Here is a 23,005-nt window from a genome sequence, read left to right as displayed (position 1 = left end):
TTCTTTCCCAGGGAAAGAATTTACTTACCTTGAAAAAGATGTACAAGAGAGCTCCATAACCACCCCCCTCCCCAATGACTATCAGTACCACTTTGGGGATCTCCATACTCCTTATCCACCACTGAACACACACCTAGAGATCAAGAGTATAGCAACCCGATTGTTGGCATTATTCCTCAAGTTCAACAGGAAAGGCTGGGATGCTTGCACTCTGACTTGTGGAGCCTTCTCCTTGGGTTATACATGACTCTGATGCTAGTGTTGAGAAGGCTGCTGGGATCCTGCTGTTTGAGCTCATTGCGATGGCTGTAGCACTGGATATATTGCACGTTTTTATGAAATTTTGTGAATCTTGTTCTTGCTGATGTGGGAGTACTCATTTTTGGACTCAGAAATGAGAAATAGGTGTGAATATGTTGCAGCAGTAATGGATATGAAAGGAAGGGACATCAACAAGAATGTAGGTGAGTAAAGTAGCCATGACGCTTTCTTATGCAATTCAGTTTTGATCTTCATGTAGGTGTGGGTGTAATCATGAAGAAACATTGATATTCTCTGTATGGATCACTGCTGCAGTAGCCTAAGCAATGTGGGTTATGTCCTGCTAAGGATGTAACAGCAAGCCATCTTCCAAATTATGAGCACCTTCTATGCATCCAAGCCATTAGCTCGAGCTGAGTTGCCTAACAGGCTTGGGGAAAAAGCCCTACAGAACTTACCTGCTGTCAGTGTGTGCTCGTTTTTGGACTTTTGAGGAGTGATGGATGGTTAGTGTTGTTCATTTGCTGGGCAGAAGTTCCCTTCATGAAAAAACTCAGTCCCTTAATCCTTCCAGAAAGTCTGAACCTAGTTTACTTTGACAACTGATGGATTATTTTCAGAACTCATCTGTCTGAATCAATCAAGGTCACAGATCTCCTCACCCATCAGACCAAACTCTTTTCCCTCCTGTCATTTACCATATGCTCGCTCAAACGTTGATAAAAGCTGTCCCTCCTAATCATTTTGGGGAAGGGTTTTATTTTAGGATGTTTCTGGTCTTGTCTTTCGGCTTTTCCCGGTTAGGGGTCGCCACAGCGGAACTCCGGTCTGCTAATGATTGGCAGTAGAGTTTTACGTGCTGGCTTGCCGGGCCTAATGCACAACCTTCAACGAAGGAACGCCCATTCGCGCATGTCGCCACACAGAAGACGCTCTGAGAATCGAGCGGGTAACGTCTAACTGTGAGGCGACAACGCTACCGCAGCACCACCACCGCAGTATAAACAAAAAAGATTCTTGGAGACCTGTTCTGGATCTTTTCTCTCTGAATCTGTTTGTGATAATGCCCAAATTCAGAATGTCACTTGACAAATTGTTACTGCTTATTTCACTGTCTGAGGTTTACAGAGACATTAGGTTTGATTTATATCACCACATTCTTATAGCTCCAGATTTCAAATTGTTCTAAGGTTTTGTGCATCCGGATCGTAATCACCATCAGTTCTTTGCATTATCCTTTAGTGTACCTATCGGTCCAAGGGTTTACACAAAGTGTCTAGCTCCTGTGATAGCCTACTGCAGATTGCCAGGTATTCACTTTTTTCTTTTTTGACAATTTGCCTATCTTTGCAGAGTCTTTAGCAAAGTGTCATGAGTCTTTCACTTCGGTAAGGTATCTCTTAACAGGCTGCAGGAGAACATACAGAAGCCTTGTCTGATTCCTCATAGGATTGTTTTCTTGGGGTACCTCCTGGACACCTCAATTCAAAGAGCTGCTCTTCCACAGGAAAAAATAATTCTGTATTTATCTTTTCTGCATTTTTCCACTCAGACTACCATCTCAGCAAGGGAATTCCTCAGGGTTCTGGGTCTCATGGCATCTGATACTCCTGATGCATCTTGCAAGATAACACATGAGAAAGCCCCAGTGGTACCTGAAATCTTTATGATCACAGAATCACCATCCCCTGATATTTTTAATCTCCAGTTTTGTGGCATGTGAAACGTGAGATTTTTTTTTGGTGGAGGTGTCAAATGTCTTAGAATCCAGGTCTCCCATTCTTCCTTCCTGCCTCAGCACAGTCACAACAGACATATCAGACTTTTCCTGGGGATCAATTTCTATGGGAATAAAAATGCAGAGTATGGAACAAAAATTCAGACTAAAACGCACAAACATAGGAGGTGTTAACTGTAATTTCTTTCAACCATCTGTGGACTCCTGGACCTCTACAAGTGTTTACAGGCATCACAGTAATGAGGTACATAAATGTACAAAGGGGGAACCAGGCGGCTTTTTTGCTAGCTTAGTCACTTTTCTTTACATCTATAAATTATGTTGCTCACCACACAGTGGCATTTAGTAGTACCTTGTATATAGGTGCAGGCAACTTCGAAACTAAATTTTCCTTTTAAAACTTTTTCTGTGACTTTACCAAGTACTCAGTTGAGCAACAAATACTGCCACATAACTTCAGGCATGCATAGCCCAGTTGTAGTTTCAGCCATCACAGTGCCCAAAGTAGACTGCTGTACCACCCCTTTGTACTTCACCTAAATATGACCTGACCCTATGGATGACCACTTTCCCAGTTTCTTAGCCAGCAGCTTGGTAGATATGGCCATCCGGAGAAATATAGGGATTGTCTTATGTTCACTGACAACTAGCTAATCCTTAAAGAAAAGATACAGTATGTGAGATGTAATTACATGACACAACTGGAGGTAAGACTCTCACACAAATGCAATTGAAATAATCAAGTTGCTGGTAATGTAAGCATTACATTCACCACACACAGTACTGACCCAGTATATGACCAACATATGCTGAAGTTCTTAAAAGCAACCTTCCTAAACCTGAAAGACCAGATAAACATTTGTCCTACAAAAAGAATCCACGGCAACCACAAAAGCACTCTTTTCAAAACAGAGCCCAGCACAGCAGATACAGCCGCACCCTTTGGAGCGTCAACTGCAAAACCCATAAAGGAAGCCAGCACACACTACCCAGTAGTTTAATCATGGGAGATTCCATTGTGAGATATACATATGTTCCCCTCACCAATCTGAATAAGGAGAAATCATGGCCTTTTGTCTTGTCAGTGTCCAGGATCTGACAAATCACCCATGCAGTCAAGTCATTAGACCACAAGTTACCAGTATGACTTAAGCATAATCAGTGTGTTTGTAAATAACTTGAGATGTACCTCTCTGGACTATATAAAGAGAGAGACTGTGAAGCACTTGGACTGTGTCCCAGACTGGTATGTACCTCGCACTGAGCAGCATTCTACCTTTAGCAAGTGGGATGCCATAATATGAACAAAACATGATTGACTTCAATAATTGCCTTAGTTTCTGGTGCCATTCCAATGGGGTGCAGTATTTATCTGCATGAGAGAATATGGTCAACAGTCCATGCTGTTCTGCAAAGAATTGGTCTGCACCTGTCCCTCTAGGCTTTCAAATAGCCAAAACATTTTCCTTCCCTATGATGCCTTTTAGGCACTGCAAAAACTGACACATACTTTGAAATAGTAAAACCAAAGGGAATCTAAAGCAGTTACTGTTCGATGCCCGAAGTCTAAACAATAAAATCCACTCCCTCCATGCTCTCGTCATCCTGGAGAATGTGGGCATCTGTGCAGTTACTGAGACATGGTTTAAAGCGAAGGATAGCACCCCGGCAGTGCAGGGCTGCAATGCCTTCCACATATTCAGCCCAGCTAAGGTACAAGCAGGGACTAAATGTGGAGCTGTCTTAGTCTATATTAGCAACAAACTCACCTCAAGATTAGTCAAGTAGGATGACATGCTTGAGCTTCTCCATGTCCATATTTCCACATATGCAAAGTCCCATGTCATTTCCTTGCCAAGATATAGGTCACCCTGTATGACTTTTGTAGCTCATAACTCATACTTTGCCTTGCTGGAGGTCCTCATCATTTAACCTAATGCCATATTCTTGCGTGACTGCAACTACCCCACTGTAAACTGGGATACTTACATGACCCCAAAACTTGAGGCCTAGAGATTCCTGGACTTTGTAAACACACACCTTGGACCAGATGGTCTTTATGCCTACTAGGGGATGATCTGGTACTCACAAACATGGGAGAACACTGTACCCTGTAATGTAGTGTCCTCTCTAGTAAGGTCAGACCACAAAGCTGTCTTCGTAATATAGGTCATTTCTGTGACCCCCAGCTAAACATGTAACATTTAGGAATTATTCTAAGGCAAGCTTCAACTACTGAGTGATAACCTATCAAAATGTAAAGTCCACCCAAACCCTAGGAACACAGATAGGTTCATAGGTTCATACTAGGCTATCTGCCCGAGGGCATTTACAAGCCTAGCCTATCGTTTTGTGGCTTACGCCACCCCTTTAGTATGGGGAACTATACCCATTATTTTGCTGTGCCTCTGTCGAGCAGTGACACTGAGGTAATCCCTGGGGTATATCTGCGATCTCCCATCCATTGGTCAAGATTTCTCTTGAACAAGGCCAGCGAGGTGCTCTGCCTCACATGTACCGGGATTTTGTTCCACAGCATAGGGAGTCTTTGGGTGATGAATCTATCCCTCCAGCACGTCCTATTAATAGCTGTGTTGAGGTTTAAGTCTCCCGCCCTTGTGGCTCTGATGGATCTAGATTTTTTGAGGTGAAGCATATTCATCAAATCTGGGTTTGACATGGCCTTGTATGTTAGGCAAAGGTCACCTCTGAGCAAGCGTGTTTACTGAATAGAGCTGGAGTTCTTTCAGTCGGGCAGCATAGGACAGATTTTTGAGACCCTTTATCCTTTTGGCGAGGAACTTTTGTGGCCTCTCCAGCTGCTGCAAGTGTCTGGTCAGATACATTCCGAATGGGGCATTGTACTCTATCATTGGTCTGATGAGTGATGAGTAAAGGGAGACTATGACCTCCCTTGATCTAGATGAGAATCCCTTCATGATAATGTGGGCAATGTAGAAGGTCTTCCTAACTACTTTAGCTACATGGGTGTCGAATGACAGATTACTATCAACCTGGGTCCCCAGGTCCCTGATAACTTCTTCTGTGCTCAGTGGATTGCCACCTATTTGGTAGCTAGGGGTAACCTTGTTTTTCCCGAAGGGTATGACTATGCATTTTTTGGCATTTAACTTTAGGCCGTGGCTCTGGCACCAGTTATCCGTTTCTGAGAGACCCTTCTGAAGGATATCTGTGTCAGATGTGTTTTCTACTATGGCACCCAGTTTGCAGTCATCTGCAAACTTTGTCAGCCATAACCCTCCTGTGTTTGCTTGTACTGGAAAAGTAGATGCCAAACAAGAGTGGGCCCAGGACTGAGCCCTGTGGGACACCACTTGTGACAGGCTTTGAGTCTGACATGGCGCCAGCAACTCTGACCCTGTGGGTTCTGTCACTCAGCCAGTTTGTAACCCATCTTGTGATGTATGGGTTAACATTTAAGCTGATGAGTTTTTCAATGATACCCGAGTGGGGTATTGTATCCAAGGCCTTAGCCAGATCGAGGTAGGCTGTATGGACTGCCTTTCCCTCATCAATGGCTTTGGTGACTGTTTCGAAAAAGTCAACCAAGTTTAAAAGGCATGATCTGCCTTTGACAAAGCCAAACTGGGTTGGATCCAAAGTCTGCAAATTCCTATGTCTTTATTTATGAGGTCCATTATGATCCTCTCCATGGCTTTGCAGATAAGGCTTGTCAAGCTAATGGGCCGGTAATTTCCAGGGTCGGTGGAGGCACCGCCTTTGTGAAGTGGGACCACAGTTGCAGTGCGCCACTCCCTGGGTACGTATCCAGAGGTAAGACTTTGATTAAACAGCTGTCCTAGCTGTGGGTTTAATTCCTCATTGAGTTCGTGGAGCACACAGCCGGGGACACCATCAGGTCCCATGGATGCTGTGTTTTTGCTTTGGAGAGAGCAGTTCTCACTTGGGCGCTGGAGATGTTTGGGGGGCTGCAATCGTTTGGTATAGATATCTCTCCTTTTGGGGGGGAGGGGGGAGAAGTTTGCACTGAACCTGTCAGCCAGTATGTTGGCAATGTCTGTAGGATCAGTAATCTTCACATCATTTTGAACTAGTTCTGAGCATATCTGGGAGTTTCCTCCTAGGTTTCTAACATAGCTAAAGAAGGCCTTATGATTGTCTTTTGAGTCTTTAGCTATTTTTCTCTTGAAATTTGCTTTGGATGATTTTATGAGAGCTCTTAGTTTTTTACTTATAGTGATCAAGGGTGTCTTACCTTTTAAGGATTTTGCTCTATCTTGTAGTAGCTTCCTCCTTTTGTTGTAGAGTTTGTTTATGGCTGGGGTCCACCAGACTGGACGCTTGCCTTTGGTACAAAGAGTCTTTGTTTTGCTTGGGATTGCCTTATCCATGCAGTCCTGCAGGTGCTGGTAGAAGGCATTTGTAAGTGATTCAGCGGCTTGAGTACTGTTTTCCGCCAGCTCGGGGCCTTAAAGGAGACCACACTAGTCTTTAGAAGTGTGAAGTCGGCTTTTGAGAAGTTCTTTACTGTGGTCTTTTTATTTCAGGTGGGGTGGGATGAGGACCTCCAGCGAGATTAGTTTGTGATCTGATCTCACCAGTGAGGGGTATACTTCCGGTGTTGAACATTGTGCTCCCATGTTCGTGATGATGAGATCAAGTATGTTATCTCCTCTTGTGGGTATGGTGACTAGTTGTTCCATGGCATTTGAGTTTATGAATTCCAGGAACTTTTGGGCTAGGGTGTTTGGGCTTGAGTAGTGTTCCCAGTCTATATTAGGGTAATTGAAGTCACCTAGTATGATGGTGTTTGGTGATACATTTATCCCCTCTAGTGTTTTCAGGAAGGCCATGTGAGGTTCTTGAGTTTGAGGGTTGCCTGTAACATGCTACAATTTGCAGAGCAGTCTTGCCTACGGTTAATTGCACCTGGATGGTCTCCGATGCATCATGCGTTGCCACCAGTCTTGAGGTGTGGGTGTCCTTGATGAATATGGATACCCCCCCTCCTTTCTTGGTATTGTCCGGATTTTGGGGCCGGAACGCATGATATGAGGTAAAACCTGATAGCGCTGGGGTGCTCTCAGGAGCCTTGAACCAGGTTTCTGTCACAGCACAGACATCGATGTTCTCCATACTGAGAAGGGCCTCGAGTGCATGCATTTTGAGATTTAGACTTCTGGCATTGAGCAGCATTACCCTTAGTTTTTTTCCTTTTTTGTTCTAGGGTGGTAGGTTTAGAATTTGAGCCTTGCCTAAAAAGGCACTATGGGGTGGCAAGAGCCTTTGCCAATATCCGAATCCCAGGGGTGACAGGTGCAAGCCATCCCTTGCGAAGCAGCGTGGCTTGTCCAGCATGTCATCCCAGGCAGACAGATACTGTATCCCCTTTGAATGACACCAGTGTTTAAGCCAATTGTTAAAGCTGATCATCTTATCTCTGTATTGTGGCATCATTCTTGGTGAAGGTAGGATACTGCTCAAGGTCAGGGTCATACCTGCCTGGGCTACATAATCAGAGAGCTCCTCAATGTCTCTTTTCATGTAGTCCAAGGAAGAACGTATCAGGTCGTTTACACCAGCGTGGACAATGACTGAGTCATATTTGTACCTGCTGTTGAGAGACCTGAGTGCTTGCGTTATGTGGCGGATTCTAGCGCCCGACAGACAGCTTACTGTGACCTTCTCCTTACTCAGTCTGGTGAGCGGGACATCAGTGTGTCTGACTATGGAGTCACCAATGACTAGCGTGTCTGGCATTGTGTTTGGCCTTAAGGGCTGTGACTGTTTGACACTCTGACTGTGAGGTCTATGTGTTGCAGGTGTTGTGTTCTGATGTGGTGGTTGTTTGGGTGTCTGCTTTGGTGGCCTCTGCTGTTTTGGTAGATTTTTGATCAGAGCCTCCGAGTATGTCTTTGTGTGTTTATGTGTATGATTTGAGGTTGTAATGGTACTATGTGAGACTGGGTCTATAATGTGTGTGGTAACCTTCTCCTCCTGACTGGTCTTGCCAGTCCTATGTTGAGAGAGCTCAGCCTCCAGTTTGGCCGTATAGTTGCATCTCTCGCATGTATTTGTGTTTTGTGGGAGGAGGAGAGGGTTGTCTGTACGAGGCAATTGTAACATTGCCTCAATATTCCCAGGTTCACCAGCTGAGCAGGAGAGGACACTAGCAACTGATCCCTCGACATGCTAGAAGGATAGACAAAAACTTTAAAAAAGATTCCGGGGGATGTGGGTGACCGAGAAATGGGGGGTTGCCTTTTTGGGGTACTATCTATGACAAGAGTGCCGTATCAAGGTAATAAGTACTGTAGGAGCAAGTGCTAGGTTTAACAGATAGAGAATAGTCTACTTGGAGTCAAGTAGAGATGATCTTTTTAGTTATAGGATGAGCTGATTTGATCAGTAGTATATTTCGAGGAAGGTAGTTTTAAGGGAAAATTTGAAGAGTGGACTTTAGGTAGCCCGAATAGTTTAAACCTGCTTAACCGGCGCTGCCCTAGTGTGCAACAGTGGCAGCTCCGCGCTAAATCGCTAATTTGCGCTAATTCGCGCCAAAGCGTGCTTTATAGCAGGGGGCTGGAAAAGACAGGAAATGACCCAAAATGGCCAATAAACTACAAGTTACTGCTTTAAACCACTCCTCTGAGGACAAACAGGCAGCTCAGTACTCCCTACTCCCACTAGTGAGTAAAGAAACTACCCCTTGACCAAACAAGGAAAATGGAGAAAACAGGAACCAAGACAAAGCCCAGGGATCAGCAAAATCTGATCACTGGAACAAACTATTAGAAAAGTATGGAAAACAAGAGTATTTTTTGTTTTTTTTTCAAGTTTTTTCAGAAAGGCAGAAAATACAATAAATGCTGTGTTTTTCGACTAAATGCTATCAAAAGCTAGTACACTTGAGTGTATTAGCCTGTTGTTTAACTTTTAAGCAAAACTTAAACAAGCAAGTGCAATAAACAATTCAAGCTATTAAAACAGTAAAAATAGGTAATAGCAGAATAAAACAGGCAGAAATAGCAATCGAAAGGCTTAAAAAGTCGAAAATGCAGAAAAAAATACTTAAAATCTGGAAAGTTTGTCTTTTCTGGTCTCTGCTGCTCTAGGAACTCTGCTGGACACCACGAGGAGCTGTGCTGAGTTCTCTATAGCCAGAAAAGCCCGCCAAAGCGTGCTTTATAGCAGGGGGCTGGAAAAGACAGGAAATGACCCAAAATGGCCAATAAACTACAAGTTACTGCTTTAAACCACTCCTCTGAGGACAAACAGGCAGCTCAGTACTCCCTACTCCCACTAGTGAGTAAAGAAACTACCCCTTGACCAAACAAGGAAAATGGAGAAAACAGGAACCAAGACAAAGCCCAGGGATCAGCAAAATCTGATCACTGGAACAAACTATTAGAAAAGTATGGAAAACAACTCTGCCTATGCAGAATTGTTCACAGAGGCTATGTACAGTTATGTCAATAAACAGACACAGCTGTGCCTACCAGAATTAAGCCCAGAACTAATAATAAAAAAAAAAAAAAAAAAAACAATCCTGGTGGAATCAAAAGATAAATGGGTTGTACAACAAAAGAAGTCTTTGCCAAGATAAGGAAGTGCTACGTCATAACAAACATAACATAAACATTTGCATTAGTCTAAACAAATGAGGGCAATCTAAGTCTGCTAAAGTTAAATCTGTGATGTGAAGATCGCTTCCCAGACAAAGGCCAACCATAAGGCTTTCTTTACCTATGTCTGAAACCTAAAAGGCAGCACAAAGCAGTGTGCAGAACTGGTTGTAAATGGAGCCAACATACATGCAGTCAGAAATTATAACAAATCTGCTAGCGGACACATTCAGCTCCAGTTTTACTCTGACTCTGTTTCACCACTCCCCAGGAAATGCCATCAAATAACTCCACCCAAAAAAAAAAAATACCACTCTTGAGCAGATCCTAGTGTGCTCTCTCAGAAAACACTGAATTGATGGACCCAGATAACATTCTAGGATGCCTTCTAAATAGCCTGGAACATGACTTGTCTGGAACGCTTAAGTCCATTTTTAACCATAGCCTCCAGACAGGCTTTGTGCCACAGGAATGTAGAACCACAGTGGCCATCCCTCTGCACAAAGGCGGGCCCTTAATGGACCCTGGAAGCTACAGACCTGCAAGTCTAACTATTCTTGTATGCAAAGCCATGAAAATGATTAATAAAGATGGGGAAATATCTTCAAACACTGGATCCAACCTATTTTGGTTTCATCAATGGCAGATCGTGTCTGCTCAGCCTAGTGAATGACTTTGAGAAGGTCACCAAGGCAATGGAAGCAGACAAAACAGTGTACACTTCCTACCTTGACCTGGTGAGGCATTTGATGCATTACCCCACTAGGGCATCATAAACAGACTTACTGATTATAGGCATAAACCCCCAGGTTATGTGCTGGATAGCCAGCTGGCTCTCTGATAAGATCCAGGAAGTTAGGATAGGGGAGAACACTTCGACAAAGAGGTCAGTCACTAGTGGAGTCCCTCAGGGCTCTGTGCTGGGTCCGTTCCTTTTCAGCATTTACTTGTCTGAAGTAAAGAACAAAGTCGGGGACCTCTGGCTCACCAAGTTTGCAGATGATTGCAAACTAGGAGCAGTCATATAATCTCCCCAAGATGCTAACTCCTGCAGGAAGGACTGACAGACAAATGACTGGTGCAAAGCCATGGCTTAAAATTCAGTTCCAAGAAATGTATAGTAGTACCTTTTAGGAAGTTAGCCACCCTAGGAAATTACCTTATCAATAGCACACCCCTAAGAGTGGAATCAGTTGTCTGGGTTTTGGGTACACATGTAGGTAGTAACCTGGATTTTGATCAACGTGTCTAAGATGCTAAGCAAGTCATTCTGTGTTGTCCAACTTTAACCAAGAACATGGTATCGGGGTCCGAGGAAGTCATTGTTCCAGTGTATTTGGCCTTTATCTGGCCTGTCATTGAGTATAGCACCCCTTTTGTATGTACCTGATCAGGCACATGCAGCAACTGGAATGTCCACAGATGCTTCTCACAAAAATGACTGCAGTGTATAAACAGTATGTTATATGCAGATCACCCTGTCTGTGTACTCTGTTTCTTATAGACTGAGAGGTGATCTGTGCCTGGCAAAGAGGGCATTCTTTGTTCTCATTCTGGACCTTGTATATGTCTGCAAAATGAAGAGCATCAGAACTACTCGTAGGGATTTAAACTTTGCTTACAACATAAGTAGGACATGCTTCTCACCTATGTGAAGCAGAGCTCTTCCCTAACCTTGTTCGAGAAACCTGGATCAGTGTTTGGGAAATCAGAAATATACTCTGAGTCTTGCTCCTATGTCTCTAGTGGACAAAAGCAGCCTGTAAATCTTGTCATAGCATATATGTACTCCTTAAAATAACCTCCAGGGCATATAAAACTTAAGGATACGATTGGGATGCTTGGCTAGTCTAATAAAGGCCGCAGTGGTCACTGGCCCTGGTATACACCTGTTAAAACAGATCATATCCTCTGGGCAGACTAACAATTGTAGCCTGGGATATAGTTTTTAGGCACAATCTCACTCTGCAGGCATCGAATATATTGTCAGAGCAAAACTGCATGGTAAACAAAATTGAGCAGGACCATGACAGACCCTCACAAATGGAAACTGAATTTGGAGGTCTTCCAATATTTGATCCAGCTGCGAGGAGCACATCAAGTAGATCTTTTTGCTTCTGCTCACAGCATTTGGCATAATTCTGCTCCAGAACTCCACACAAGAAGGCCTGAAAGACTGCTTCATTTTTTTCCTTGGACAAGAATTCCATATATGCTTTTCCACCCTTTTCACTAATATCTCTGGTCATTCTGAAGATTCAGAAGGACTCACCAAAGATCATTATGGTGACTGCCTTCTGGCCCAGGCAACCATGGTTCTCCCTTGTTTTAGAAATGGCCAGAAGCAATTATGACAAGCTTCTTTACAGATTGGATGTACTCGGACAAGTATAGAGGTGTTTTTTACATTCCAGCCAAAAAACTACTACAGCTGACTGCCTGGATGTTGGAATTTTATTACTTTGTAGGCACCTTTTTTTCTGAGGATGTACAACAGGTATTAATGAAGGCAAGAAAAGCTGTTACTCAAAAGGTCCTATACAAGTATGTGGAAAAGTTTTCTAGTTGGTGCCAAGAAAAGAACAAGCATCCATTATGTGGTACGTTTTCTCTGGCCCTGTATTGTGTGAGTTGCCATCCTATGGACCCGTCTTACTCAAAGTTCATTTGTTCACTATTTCACCATGGCTTTGAAATACTCCTCTGAGTGCAGTCTCATGTAAAAGATTTTTTTGAAAGGGGATTTGCATATGCAGTCCCCAAGAAAACTGGTAGCTCCTCCTTGTGATCTTAATTTTGTGAAGAAAAACTAAATCTTGGCTCCATTTGAACCAGCTCATCAGGTTGACTTGCAGTTCTTGACATGGAAAGTGGTCTTACTAATTGCTCTGAACTCTGCAAGAAGTGTATAAGTTGCAAGGTACCATGGTGTTAGCCTCATTTTATTTCCTTAATAACTAATATTTATGCCTAAAGTGGTGTCCGAGTTTACCTTAAGCCAAGCTATCATTCTCCCCTTTTTCTTTCTGTAACCTAAAAATAAGGAAAAAAGATACTCCATACCATGGATGTTCACAGACAACTTGGGTACTATCCTGACAGGACATAATCTTTCAGATCTTCTAATGAGTTGTTCATGTCTTGGGAAGGTATGAAAAAAATGCATTCTTTGTCAAAACGGGCCATTTCCAAATGGTTGTCTCATGCTATTACCTTTTGTTATACTCATCGCAATAAAACTATTCCATGCAGAGTTAATACTTCTACCAGGGCCTTAGCTTCATCTGTGGCTTTTTGGAAAGGGTTGTATTCTAGAAGCTGCAACTTGTGAAAGCATTATAAACTCTATTCTTTTCTTCAGGTCTAAGAAAGCTTTTCTAGGACCATACTCCAGGGGATCCTGAACAACCCTCATCCTTCCTTTCCTTCTAGTCATGTTACAAACTCCAGTAATCTACCTGTGTAGCGTAGTCCATTGCAGCAGTAATCCATACAAAGAGCATAGTACAGTTTGTGTAACTAAACCCTCTATAACAGTAGATGTTCGAATTATCACTGCTGCAATAGTCCCTCCCCCCATTCCCCTTAGTTTTGTGTGTTTATATGCCAGGGTGTGGAGATTTATTCTTTTCTTAGTTTTGTCCTTCTCAAGGCTTTAGCCTACCTCTTTGTTAGCATGAGAGCTCTGAAGGGCTTGTCACCCAAACTTGTCTTTTAGTCAGCTCAGCTTGAGCTGTGTCTGGTGCCCTGAATCTTTGGAAGCTGACTGGCTGTTATATTCTTTGCAGGATGTAACCCCATATAGCTTAGGCTACTTGCAGCAGTGATCATTAAACATCTGCTGTTATGGTAAGTTTATTTATGCAGCTGAACTTTTTCCTACACTTACATTTTTTTTTTTTGCCACACTTTGCCTTTTACCAGCCAATCAGCCTATTTGATCTTCAGAGGGCAAGGGTTGACTTTTTTAAGGGGTAGCTTGTGCATTTTTTTCAGATTTTCTATAACATCCCAAAGGCCACTTGAGTACATGAAGCAAGGGGGGGTGTGCAGTGAGCTAATATTCTCCTAGCAGCTCCAACCACAAAGCACAAGAGGTGGTTTATCCAGTCTCTGCCAGGGAATATTACAACTGCCCAGTATGCTGTTGAGCACATGCAGCCCTTCCCCATCTCCCTCCCAATTCTTAGAAACCTTTATAGTGTCTTATATTGCTTAAACCAAGAATTCTGATAGTGAAAAATGCAGGTACACTTCAACTTGAGTGTAACCTTCAGAGTAGTCCATTCTACACAGACTTCTCAGAGTTAGCCTTGGGAGGGCTTTTTTGTGACCTGTGAAAGTCCAGGGCACAGTGGGAAATATGTGAACAGAACACTGATGTGAAGGAAATGATGGTTGGTATTTTTAGTATTAAGAACATTCAAACAGATTTGGGTACAAGGGACCCTTAATGCAGACAACACTTGGTATATCAACAGGCAAAAGGGTACTCGCTCCTGCATCGTATGCAGATTAACAGAGCAGGCAAGGGAGATTGCCCAGGAGTCAGGCCTGGCTGTCAGGTGACCTACATTCCTTCTCAGGCAAATGCTGTAGTGTACAGGCTAAGCAGATTAGACACCCATGTGAGCAGATGTTCTTCGTGTTTCACTGTTGCATTCATTACATTTAGGGTAATCTGCTGGCAGGTTGCCCTCAGTCGGCCTGAATAACAAAGTCTTGGGTCCTGCGTCGGTTGCCGTCTCCTCTTCCATGACATCAGGTCGTCAGGGATATAAATCATGCAGCCGACACCATTTTATTCAGTCTTTCTTGCAGCGCGGTGCCCGAAGAAGAAGCAGTTCGCAAGTGCCAGTCGGACGACTCCTGAAATTTTCACATTCGAGTTTCAGAACCGAAGTCTTCAACTAAAGCTAAGTACCTCGTTGGGGAAACTTTTTCTTGCTCCTTACCGATGTCAGTAAAAGTTAATTGCATTACTTGTGGGAAGCAAATACCTCATAAGGATTTTCATTTGTACTGTGTATTCCTTGCCTAGGCCCAGGTCATAACATGCCTTGCTGTCGGTTTTGTGCTAGATTTAACCAACGCACTATTAAGCGTCTGTATATTTTTGCTTCTAAATATTTTGGATCCAGATTTAATTACTCTGAAATGTCGTCGGTTAGCAATCTGACTACCGGAGTTCACAAAAAATGCAAAGAAAAAGACATAGACCGTCGCGGTCCAAAACTGACGACGAAACTTCTAAGCCAGTCGCCAGTTCGCCAGTACTCAGTGAGGTGCTTTCGCAGCCCCTGATACCCGCTACTTTTGAGTCGCAGGCCTCTACCGAGACCCATGTGGAGTCCGGTATGCCGTGAGATTCTCAGAGTATTGAACCCGCAATGTCTCTCTCTTGGATGGCTCCGGAGCCACTGAGCAGGCACTGGCTTTTGAGGGTGTTTTCAGGCCTCAACATTTTTATATAAAACCGACGCCAGCCTCAAAAACAAGATCTAAAACATCTATGTCTAAAAAACCGACGCATGAGCCACGTGCTCAGGCCCCTAAGCCTAAAAAACAGACGATCAAAATGGCTGAGGACTTCATTACCTTGATCAGGGGTTCCCAACCCTCCCCCTGCTAAGAGGCCTAGGCAAGACACTGATTATGAATCTTCAGATCAGCTTTCCATTTCTTCTGATTCCTCTTCTGATCAGGATTTTTCTATTCCACCCTATGAGGATTCTGATGCAGAAGAATCCATCCCATCTGAATCTCCTCCTGAGGATTATTCTTTTGGGGAAACCTTGCATACTTTAAGGGAACATTTTCATTGGGAGAGTCAGGATTTCTCTGAGTGAAAAAAGAGGCTTGGAGATTTCCTTCTTCCTCAGCATAGGCCTTTGGCTATACCTCCTATATTAGACATTGTTGATGTGTTTTCGGAATCAAGCATGGCTCCAGATTCCCTACCTCCAGCTCCTAGTAAGCCAGACAGATATTATAGGGTTCCTGACTCCCACAAATTTCTATTCAAAAATCCTGCTGCTGATCCTGAGACTATCTCACAGGGTCCCAAAGGTTTAATGGCCTCTACAGCCAAAAATCTTACCCCCTCTGATAGAGATTCCAGGGCACTGGATAGATGGGGAGAGAAGGTTTATATGTCTGCAACCTTGGCAATTAGGGCATTAAACTGCCAGTTTCATATGCTTAAATATCAACAGCATGTTATAGGCTTATTGAAACAGAAATTGATGTTGATTTCTGATTGTGTGGAAAATAAAGAATTACAGGAATTAATGCATTCAGCAGAATAGGTTGGAAAGCATACTTTGCAATGTGGTTTTGATTCCTTGGAGGCCTCTTGGAGGGCTGCAGTTACTGGATCTGTGATTAGAAGGCATGCCTGGCTCAAGGAGCAAAATCTGCCTGATCATGTTAAAGGTAAATTGTTGGATGCCCCTTTGCAACATGATACTGTGTTTGGTAATAAGGCAGAAGAGGTTTTAAAGAAAATGGAAGACAAAGCTAAATCTATGCAAACTGTAAAATATTTCTTACAAGTGCAGTCATCCAGGTTCAGTAGGCACTTGCCTACTAAAAATTGGTCCTTTCCTGTGTCCAACAGAGCCTCTCAAGGCAAATCCAGGTGCTCAAAAGGCTCTAGATACCAATCACAGGGTTCTTACAGGTCAAAGCAATGGGGTGCTTCCACCTCCAAATCTGGAGGAAACAAAGCACAACCCTAAAGTAAGCAGTCTCAATGACTTTCCCTCTACCTTCACCAAGCACTTATCTTTTGGCAGCCCCCTTGGGGGCAAAATTAGCACTTCATGCTCAAAATTGGCAGTTAATTACCCAGGACAAGTGGGTATTAAATATAGTATCCCAGGGGTACAGATTTCATTTCCATACTTTGCCAGTTCCAAACAGTTGGTCAGATCTGACACAAAATCAATGGGCAGAGGCTCAGAAACAAGTTATGTCACTCATGGATGTGGGGTCTATTCAACCAGTACCAGAAAAGGAAAAAGGACAAGGTTTTTATTCAAGACTTTTCCTGTTACCCAGAAAAGACAATGCCTGGCGTCCAATACTGGACTTACCTATTTTGAACACGTTCCTGGACATTCCAAAATTCAAAATGCTGACTTTACAACAGCTACTACCCATGCTGGGCGGGAATGCTTTGTTAGTGACTCTAGACTTAAGAGGCATACCTGCATATCCCAATAAGGGAACCGTGCAGAAGATACCTCCGCTTCAAGGCAGGTTTTTTGCATTACCAATTCTCTGCACTGCCCTTTGACTTATCTACTGCGCCCAGGGTCTTTACAAAGTGCCTGGCACCAGTAATTGCATTTTGCAGACAAAGAAGCATACAAATCTATCCTTATCAGGACGACTGTCTCATTCAAGCAGAAAACAAGGACACTTCTTCAACATTTGGCGTTTGTAAAAAGGCTTCTTACATGCCTAGGGTACACAATAAACAAAAAGAAATCCCAACTGGTACCCTGTCAAATAATTACATTCCTGGGTGCAAGCTTGAATACAACTGCCCAGATGGGCTTACCTTACGCCAGACAAACAAAGGCAACTGACAACATACTTCAAACAGATGGCAACAAAAACCCAATTATCTGCAAGACAAATTCTGCAGGCTTTGGGGTTCATGGTATCCTGCATTCTACTAATTCCATATGCAAGACTGCATATGAGGAAACTTCAGTGGTACCTAAAAAGTTTATGGAGTCAACATTGTCACAGTCTGGAAACAGTGATTCCTTTCATTCCCTCCATTGCCTACAACAGGAGTTTCTTTGGTGGGCAGAGATGTCACCAAAACAAGGGACGGTCATTCACTCTACCCCTGCCACCCAAACCCTGACTACAGACGCATCAGACTATGTGGGGGGGGGGGGGTGATGCATTCAGGGCAAATGGAGCCCTAAACAAATGCATCTGCATATCAACCAGAAAGAGATGCTAGCTGTTCAGAATGCTCTGACAGCCCTCAAGGACTTACTTCATCCAGGACAACTACTGATAGATGGACAACACCACGGTTATGTGGTACATAAACAAGCAGGGGGGTACACATTCCTACCCCCTTTGCAGACTAGCCATGGCATTGTGGAACACAGCTTTGACTTACAAAATACATCTTCAAGCTCAATTCCTGCCAGGAAAACAAAATACTCTGGCAGACTACCTAAGCAGAAATCTTATGGACCCGCACGAGTGGAAACTGGATCCACAAATCTTCAGCATGGTAACACAGAAATGGCGGAGCCCAGACATAGATATATTTGCCTCTCCCCAAAATTATCAACTGGACAAATTCTGCACAAGGACTTATCACAGACCAGCATGGAAAGTGGATGCCCTATCCTCCTTCAGTTGGAAAAACCTATCCATCTATGCCTTTCCCCCCTGCCTCTTCTCCAAGGTCCTACTAAAGGTCAGACAGGAAAAACCAAAAATGATCCTAATTGCTCCGGACTGGCTGCGCCAGCACTGGTACCCAGTTCTAAGGAATATGTCTCAACTCCCTCCTTGGTACTTGCCTCAAATATCTCATCTGCCGTCTCAGCAGAACAATCAAATTCTGCACACTCGGCTCCAAACTCTGAACCTCGCAGCATGGCTGATCATTTAATTATTCAAACAACACCTCTCAGTAAATTTGTGATGGATGTCATTTTGAAGGCCAGAAGGCCTAGTACTAGAAAATCTTATGCTGATAAATGGAAGAGATTCTGTGCTTGGAACCAAGCACAAGGAATGGACTCAGCAAAACCAAATATCCCTCAGATTTTGCAATATTTGACTGAGATGCTTGACAAGGGCCTATCTTTTTCTTCAGTAAAAATCCATGCCTCTGCCATCTCAGCCCATTACAACACGGAGCCTCCCCTTTTTTCTCATCCTCTGCTTAAACAGTATCTTAGAGGGACCAAAAATTTAAGGCCTCCCAGAAGATCACCAACTCCTGCATGGGACCTCGGTTTTGCGCTGGAAATCTCACCCTGCCTCCTTTTGAACTAGCAGCTACTGCAGATATAAAATTTTTATCTTGGAAAACAGCTTTCCTATTGGCAATCACTTCAGCAAGAATCGTTTCAGAACTACAGGCTCTCATGGCTGTGGAGCCTTTTATTACATTTTATGCGGACAGGGTGTCCCTCAGGACCAATTCTTCTATTATGCCTAAGGTGGTATCCAGTGTGGCCCTTAGCCAAACAATTCATCTGCCAACTTTTTACCCAAATCCGCAGAACAAGGGGGAGCAGATTCTGCATTCATTCGATGTACACAGACAACAAAAATTCTACTTAAACAGGACCAAATCTCTAAGAAAGTCTGAGCAACTACTGGTGGCATTTGCTGAAGTATCAGAGGGGAAGGCTATATCAAAGCAGACTATTTCTAAGTGGATAAGCCACTGCATTAATTTCTGCTACTTGCACCATGGTAAACCTGTGCCCAAGGGGAACAGGTCACATTCCACCAGGGCTGCCTCTACCACTGCAGCTTTTCTCAGAGGAGTTCCAACCAAAGACATTCTCGAAGCTGCTACTTGGAGCTCGGTTCATACTTTCACAAAGCATTATCGTTTGCCTCTCTTCTCCGAATCCAGGGCAAGGCTTTGCCACTGCATTTCTGCAAGGCCTTATAGCCGCTCCTAATGCTATCTAGGTCCATCCTCCCATCCATAGCTTTGGGATTCTACCCAAATGTAATGACTGCAGCAGTGAAACACGGAAGAACATAGTACAGTTGTGTACACTTACCATAAATGTAGATGTTTGAGTGTATTCACTGTTGCAGTTCAGGTTACCCACCCACCATCCCCCTTTTCTATAACTTCTCTTTCCTTCACTATATTCTAAAGCCTTTGGGGTGTATTTGCTTTTAAGATGAAGGTAAAGTTTATGTTGCTAAAAGTGCATTTACATATATATTTCTGTTTTTTATATATAATAAATATATATATATATATATATATATATTTATTTGCTCCCCATTTGGGGGGCACCTGACATCTGGGGCAAGAAAAACTGAATAAAATGGCGTCAGCTGCATGTTTTATACCCCTGACGACCTGACGTCATGGAAGAGGAGACAGCAACTGACGCAGGACCCAAGACTTAGTTATTCAGGCTGACTGAGGGCAACCTGCCAGCAGATTACCCTAAATGTAATGACTGCAACAGTGAATACACTCGAACATCGACATTTATGGTAAGTGTACACAACTGTACTTTGTTGAACAGGGGAGCATTCCTGGATCTCACCAAGAGAGGTGAAACAGGCAGCTGAGAAATTTCTTTTGCAGAACTGCAGCTGTGGCAACCTGGGAAGTAGGTACATTCTCCCTGAATTGGAAAGGTCTATTTCTCTAAACTTTTCCTCCCATACCACCAATTCCTTAGGGTATTGCATATGTTAAGAGTATAGGCTAAAAAAATCATACTTGTAGCCTATTTTGGCTCAGCCAACATTGTTTTTTCTTTCTGCTAAGCCTTAAGAGAAGAACCAAAAAATCACTTCAGCATGTGAACCTCTTGTTGCAGAAAAAAGGGGTCGCTGTTGTACCCCAGTCTGACAGCTTGGATTATGTAACTGTCATCCCAGTCTAGCACATTTTTAGAGGCCATGCTGAATATTGTAAGGATGGCTAGGAAGCCATATAGAACAAAATCTTTCTGTGCAGTCTCTGTGGTCATGCACCAAGATCTGAGCGGACTTTAGTATCAATGGTCCTGAATTACCTAGCAAACTTTAACTTTTTTTTTTTAAATCTTGTGTTTTTTTTAAAGTCCTTGACTATGCTGTGTCACTCTGCCTTACTTTTTGTGAGCTTGTGGTATTTCCAGTTGCCAGCAAAACAGTTTCTAAAGGTATCGCACCTTAGATGACTTGGAAGGGAAATCACTCCACCAGGGGTTAAGTTGTTCATAGGTTCATACTAGGCTATCTGCCCTAGGGCATTTATAAGCCTAGCCAGAATGTGTTTGGCTTTCGCCACCCATTTTAAATTAATTTTGCTATGCCCTTTTTCGAGGTTAGTATACTGTGCCTCTGTCTAACAGTGACACAGAAGTGATACCCGGGTTAAACCTACGATCTCCCATCCACTCATCAAGATTCCTCTTAAAGAGAGTCAATGAGGGACTCTGCCTAACCTGGACTGGGATTTTATTCCAGAGTTTAAAGAAGCTAACCTTGGCTCTTTTTGAAACAGTATCTGCTAGGAGAATTACAGGCATTTATGTCAAGTAACTATTTCTGATCCTCAGCTTGGATAAGGTATTTCTTTGCACCAACACACCCTTTATACCAAAGATAGCAGCAGATCTCTTTGCATCTACCCATCTGTAGACTACTTTTTTTTCCTAAACCACAATACAAGGAAAGGACTCTGCTTGCCTTAGAAGTGCATAGACGAATGAAATTTTACTTACAAAAAAGGAAATAAATCAGAAAATCAGAGCAATTATTTGTGCCATTTGCAGTAGGTTAGGGGTGGGGTGTAGTAAACAGACGTTGTCTAAATGGCATGTACACTACATTTGTTGTTGCTTCTGTGCCTGTGGAAAGCCCATGTCAAGGCAGGTTAAACTTGCATAATGAGAGAGAGCTTTCCTATTGGGGGGGTGGTAGAATACAGACCATATTGGAAGAGGTTATTTGGTCCTCACTTCACACCTTTTCTAAATGCTGTAATATGGGTGTCCCATCCAGGGCGCAGGGTTCGTCTCTGCCAGTGTGCAACGTCTGCTTTCCTCAAAAATCCCATCAGGACAAGCCACCCACTGGGAAAATGTTTCATCACCTCACAGGTAACTGCACCAATGAGTACTAAGATGAGCATAATACAGTTGTATTAGGATATTGCCATAATTGTAGATACTAAGTGCGTTCATTGTTGCAGTAGATAAGCCCACCTTCTATCCCCTCTTTCATCACCCTTAGCATCCTTGAATTGAGATGGGTCCTGCCTTATTTCCTTGTCCACCAGTTTCTCTCTCATCTCTCTACCAACCCCCCCTGAACTTAACATCCCACAGAGGTAGATTGGGTGCCCTCTGGGATCAACCTGTTTTTCGGGGTTATGGGGTATCCCCCACCTTGTCAACTCATGCAGTGGTGCCTGGGCATGTTCAGCTAAGGCAAGAATGGTTTGGAGATGTTGGCTGATGTCCCCATTACACTACCTGTGTATTTGCATCTGAATAAGTAGGGGTCTGCCAGAAGGTACAGCTCTAGAAGTCATGCTGACCTTCAGGCTACCTACTGGCAAGTATATTCCCATAGATCTTTTTTTTACTGCAGTGGTGAATGCGTTCAAACAGCTACATATATGGTAATGTTCTTAACACAGTTGTACTTCCTCACTAAGTCCTGCTTTATCTTCTCAAATAGCAGGCAGCATAGCTCTCATATGTTCTTTATAAAAATGGTGGTTTTCAGGTAAGTCACTAAGGATTGAAGTCTCTAAATGACAAGCAATTGAGATTCAGACTTCATAGCCTTCAGAAAATGTATGCCAATGCAAAACCTGTTCCATCAACTTTCTAAGTTTATATGAGCACTATTTTAAAATTGTCCCTATTTTTGGGCCTTTGTTCCCCCACTGTTTTTGGCATTGTCCAGATTTCTTGCATCACAGCCACTTTCAGGGATTCCTCTGACATAACTCGATCTACACTCCAGTTTATCTTCAGCTACAATTCTACACATCTTTACAGGGTGTGCAGTGTCTAAATTTGTAATTTCAGTGTCAGCTGCAGTTCAGAACTAATGGCATCTGATATAGTTGACATGTAGATCACATTAAAGGTGGGAAAAGTTTTGAAATGATTTATTGTGATCTCATTTTTTTTATATTACAAACACCTGGCATTTTAACAGGGGTGTGTAAACGTTTTATATCCACTGTATATATTTCAATTTTTGGTGTTGCCACCACACTGTCTTTAAGGCAGTGCTTACCTGGAAAACTGCATATGTGTTTGTGAAGCACGGTGCCACAGATCAAACCACATGATCTGCATTCATTTACATGTAGCAGTCTAGGCTAATGAGGTGTCCTACCAGTGTACTAGCAGGCTGGATGGTAAGTTTGTTAACTCTTGTTACCTTAAATTAAAATATGAAATGTTTTGACTTCAACAAATAAGGCAGATTTTTGCTTTGCTCAGTTCACATTTAAAACAAGAAGTAATCGACACATGAAGTAAACAAATGAAATAAGTATGTGGCTATATTGGTAATTCACATTATTCTTTAAAAATGTACAGACTTTCATATTTTATTGTTTAGTATTTGACATGTGCAGTCAGCTTCTATACATTTAATGATTTCACCATTCTTTAGTTATTTTGTCATAAAACATTAC

General features: G+C 42.9%; 1 protein-coding gene across 1 annotated transcript in view; it reads left to right on the top strand.

Annotated features, from left to right (window-relative positions):
• The window catches only part of SMARCD1 (SWI/SNF related, matrix associated, actin dependent regulator of chromatin, subfamily d, member 1), a 1,197,111-nt gene that overhangs the window by 782,663 nt on the left and 391,443 nt on the right, over window positions 1–23,005 (top strand). The window lies entirely within an intron of this gene.

Source organism: Protopterus annectens, chromosome 9.part0, assembly GCF_019279795.1.
Source record: "Protopterus annectens isolate FY-2018-M chromosome 9.part0, PAN1.0, whole genome shotgun sequence".
Classification (NCBI taxonomy): Eukaryota; Metazoa; Chordata; order Ceratodontiformes; family Protopteridae; genus Protopterus; species Protopterus annectens.
Note: the sequence above shows the minus strand (reverse complement) of the source record. Positions and strands in the feature narration are given on the sequence as shown.